The following is a 5,145-nucleotide window of genomic DNA, read 5'->3' as shown; positions in this document are numbered from 1 at the left end:
GTCCAATCACTCATATTTATCTGTGAAGCAAACAAATGTACCTCGTCTCTCTCTGTAAGCTACCATGTCACATTAGCAGAGCCCCTGAGGTACCAGAACAGCAAAACCCTCCAAAAGTGACCCCATTATACAAACTACACACCTCAAAGAATTCAAATAAAGGTGTCCTCAGAATGATTACACAAGTGATTCACAGTATTTTACACCATTGGACCTTAAAAAGTAAAAAAAATAAATGTTCACCATTGAAATGTCTTCGCCCAAGATTTTTCATCTTCACCAGGGGTAATGGGTAATAAACGGACCCTACAATTTATTGCACAAATTCACTCCATAAGTGGTCATGCCGTACTGTTTGGCCACACAGCAGGGCTTGAGAGGGAAGGAGTGCCACTTGGCATGTAGATTTTCCTAAACAATCCGTGGGTGCAATTTGCAGAGCTCCTAGGTGCCAAAAATGCAGGTTCTCCCACGTCTCCACATTTTATTAATTACAACTCTCTTGGAATTCATTTGCACTTGTAGTGACCATCTTGACCCCATAGGTATTTTCCAGAAACAAGCACACAGTTGGTGTTGCAGAGTGAAAATTGTGAATATTTCAGCCTAATGCCCAATTTATTGTAGCGCTCGTACATTGTAGCGCCCAATTCATTGTAGTGCCCATACATTGTAGCGCCCAATTCAGTGTAGTGCCCGTACATTGTAGTGCCCAATTTATAGTAGTGCCCGTACATTGTAGCGCCCAATTCATTGTAGTGCCCGTACATTGTAGCGCCCAATTCATTGTAGTGCCCGTACATTGTAGCGCCCATACATTGTAGCGCCCAATTCATTGTAGTGCCCGTACATTGTAGCGCCCAATTTATTGTAGCGCCCGTACATTGTAGCGCCCAATTCATTGTAGTGCCCAATTCAATACAGTGCCCGTACATTGTAGCGTCCAATTCATTGTAGCGCCCGTACATTGTAGAGCCCAATTCATTGTAGTGCCCGTACATTGTAGCGCCCAATTCATTGAAGTGCCCATACATTGTAGCGCCCAATTCATTGTAGTGCCTGTACATTGTAGCGCCCGTACATTGTAGCGCCCAATTCATTGTAGTGCCCGTACATTGTAGAGCCCAATTCATTGTAGCGCCCATTCATTGTAGAGCCCAATTCATTGTAGTGCCTGTACATTGTCGCGCCCAATTCATTGTAGTGCCTGTACATTGTCGCGCCCAATTTATAGTAGTGCCCGTACATTGTAGCGCCCAATTCATTGTAGTGCCCGTACATTGTAGCGCCCAATTCATTGTAGTGCCCGTACATTGTAGCGCCCAATTCATTGTAGTGCCCGTACATTGTAGCGCCCAATTCATTGTAGTGCCCGTACATTGTAGCGCCCAATTCATTGCAGTGCCTGTACATTGTAGCGCCCAATTCATTGTAGTGCCTGTACATTGTAGAGCCCAATTCATTGTAGTGCCTGTACATTGTAGCGCCCAATTCATTGTAGTGCCCGTACATTGTAGCGCCCAATTCATTGTAGTGCCTGTACATTGTAGCTCCCAATTCATTGTAGTGCCTGTACATTGTCGCTCTCAATTTATAGTAGTGCCTGTACATTGTCGCGCCCAATTTATTGTAGTGCCCGTATATGGTAGCGCCCAATTCATTGTAGCGCCCGTACATTGTTGTGCCCAATTTATTGTAGCGTCCGTACATTGTAGTGCCATACAATGTAGCGCCCAATTCATTGTAGTGCCCATACATTGTAGCGCCCAATTCATTGTAGCGCCCGTACATTGTAGAGCTCAATTAATTGTAGTGCCTGTACATTGTAGCGCCCAATTCATTGCAGTGCCCGTACATTGTAGCACCCAATTTATTGTAGCGCCCGTACATTGTAGAGCCCAATTCATTGTAGTGCCTGTACATTGTAGCGCCCAATTCATTGTAGTGCCTGTACATTGTAGCACCCAATTCATTGTAGTGCCTGTACATTGTAGCGCCCAATTCATTGTAGTGCCTGTACATTGTCGCGCCCAATTCATTGTAGTGCCTGTACATTGTCGCGCCCAATTTATAGTAGTGCCCGTACATTGTAGCGCCCAATTCATTGTAGTGCCCGTACATTGTAGCGCCCAATTCATTGTAGTGCCCGTACATTGTAGCGCCCAATTCATTGTAGTGCCCGTACATTGTAGCGCCCAATTCATTGTAGTGCCCGTACATTGTAGCGCCCAATTCATTGCAGTGCCTGTACATTGTAGCGCCCAATTCATTGTAGTGCCCGTACATTGTAGAGCCCAATTCATTGTAGTGCCTGTACATTGTAGCGCCCAATTCATTGTAGTGCCCGTACATTGTAGCGCCCAATTCATTGTAGTGCCTGTACATTGTCGCTCCCAATTCATTGTAGTGCCTGTACATTGTCGCTCTCAATTTATAGTAGTGCCTGTACATTGTCGCGCCCAATTTATAGTAGTGCCCGTATATAGTAGCGCCCAATTCATTGTGGCGCCCGTACATTGTTGTGCCCAATTTATTGTAGCATCCGTACATTGTAGTGCCATACAATGTAGCGCCCAATTCATTGTAGTGCCCATACATTGTAGCGCCCAATTCATTGTAGCGCCCGTACATTGTAGAGCTCAATTCATTGTAGTGCCTGTACATTGTAGCGCCCAATTCATTGCAGTGCCCGTACATTGTAGCACCCAATTTATTGTAGTGCCCGTACATTGTAGCGCCCAATTCATTGTAGTGCCCATACATTGTAGCACCCAATTCATTGTAGTGCCTGTACATTGTAGCGCCCAATTCATTGTAGTGCCTGTACATTGTAGCGCCCGTACATTGTAGCGCCCAATTCATTGCAGTGCCCGTACATTGTAGAGCCCAATTCATTGTAGTGCCTGTACATTGTAGCGCCCAATTCATTGTAGTGCCTGTACATTGTCGCGACCAGTTTATAGTAGTGCCCGTACATTGTAGCGCCCAATTCATTGTAGTGCCTGTACATTGTAGCGCCCAATTCATTGTAGTGCCCGTACATTGTAGCGCCCAATTCATTGTAGTGCCCGTACATTGTAGCGCCCAATTCATTGCAGTGCCTGTACATTGTAGCGCCCAATTCATTGTAGTGCCTGTACATTGTAGCGCCCAATTTATTGTAGTGCCTGTACATTGTAGCGCCCAATGCATTGTAGCGCCCGTAGATTGTAGAGCCCAATTCATTGTAGTGCCTGTACATTGTAGCGCCCAATTCATTGTAGTGCCCGTACATTGTAGCGCCCAATTCATTGTAGTGCCCGTATATTGTAGCGCCCAATTCATTGTAGTGCCTGTACATTGTCGCGCCCAATTTATAGTAGTGCCTGTACATTGTCGCACCCAATTTATAGTAGTGCCCGTACATGGTAGCGCCCAATTCATTGTAGCGCCCGTACATTGTTGCGCCCAATTTATTGCAGCGCCCGTACATTGTAGTGCCCATACATTGTAGCGCCCAATTCATTGTAGTGCCCGTACATTGTAGAGTTCAATTAATTGTAGTGCCTGTACATTGCAGCGCCCAATTCATTGCAGTGCCCGTACATTGTAGCACCCAATTTATTGTAGCGCCCGTACATTGTAGAGCCCAATTCATTGTAGTGCCTGTACATTGTAGCGCCCAATTCATTGTAGTGCCTGTACATTGTAGCACCCAATTCATTGTAGTGCCTGTACATTGTAGCGCCCAATTCATTGTAGTGCCTGTACATTTTAGCGCCCAATTTATTGTAGTGCCCGTACATTGTAGCGCCCAATTCATTGTAGCGCCCGTACATTGTAGCGCCCAATTCATTGTAGTGCCCGTACATTGTAGCGCCCAATTCATTGTAGTGCCTGTACATTGTAGCACCCAATTCATTGTAGTGCCTGTACATTGTCGCGCCCGTCCATTGCAGCGCCCAATTCATTGTAGTGCCTGTACATTGTAGCGCCCATACATTGTAGCGCCCAATTCATTGTAGTGCCTGTACATTGTAGCGCCCAATTTATTGTAGTGCCCGTACATTGTAGCGCCCAATTCATTGTGCCTGTACATTTTAGCGCCCAATTTATTGTAGTGCCTGTACATTGCAGCGCCCAATTCATTGTAGTGCCCGTACATTGTAGCGCCCAATTCATTGTAGTGCCCGTACATTGTAGCGCCTGTACATTGTAGCACCCAATTCATTGTAGTGCCTGTACATTGTCACGCCCAATTTATAGTAGTGCCCGTACATTGTAGCACCCAATTCATTGTAGTGCCTGTACATTGTAGCGCCCGTACATTGCAGCGCCCAATTCATTGTAGTGCCTGTACATTGTAGCGCCCAATTCATTGTAGCGCCCGTACATTGTAGTGCCCAATTCATTATAGTGCCCATACATTGTAGCGCCCAATTCATTGTAGTGCCTGTACATTGTAGCGCCCAATTTATTGTAGTGCCCGTATGGTGTAGCGCCAAATTCATTGTGCCTGTACATTTTAGCGCCCAATTTATTGTAGTGCCCGTACATTGCAGCGCCCAATTCATTGTAGTGCCCGTACATTGTAGCGCCCAATTCATTGTAGTGCCTGTACATTGTAGCGCCCAATTTATTGTAGTGCCCGTACATTGTAGCACCCAATTTATTGTAGTGCCTGTACATTGTAACACCCAATTCATTGTAGCACCCGTAGATTGCAGCGCCCAATTCATTGTAGCGCCTGTGCATTGTAGCGCCCAATTCAATGTGCCCAGATCGTGCTTCTGGAGACAGGTACCCAGTAAACTGAGTGGGCTCTTCCCGCTATAGTAATGCCAAACATATGGACACCAACACAGTGGTTTAGACACACTATGAAGTTCAGAAGGGAGGTGCGTCCATTTCACTGTTGTTTTGGGGTGAGTATGAGAAGGTGGAGGAGGGAGGGTTGAGACTTGTCGCTTTTCCAGCACCTTTGTGCTACGAGTAACATGGAAAACCCCTATATTTCCATAGACAGATGATGAAGACGAGTTGACCCTGCAAATTGTAGCGCCCGTACATTGCAGCGCCCAATTTATTGTAGTGTCTGTACATTGGAGCGCCCAATTCATTGTAGTGCACGTACATTGTAGCGCCCAATTCATTGTAGAGCCCATA

Source organism: Phyllobates terribilis, unplaced genomic scaffold (assembly GCF_046119375.1).
Source record: "Phyllobates terribilis strain yellow unplaced genomic scaffold, ASM4611937v1 Scaffold_7__3_contigs__length_470593459, whole genome shotgun sequence".
Classification (NCBI taxonomy): Eukaryota; Metazoa; Chordata; class Amphibia; order Anura; family Dendrobatidae; genus Phyllobates; species Phyllobates terribilis.
This window is presented reverse-complemented; position numbering follows the sequence as displayed.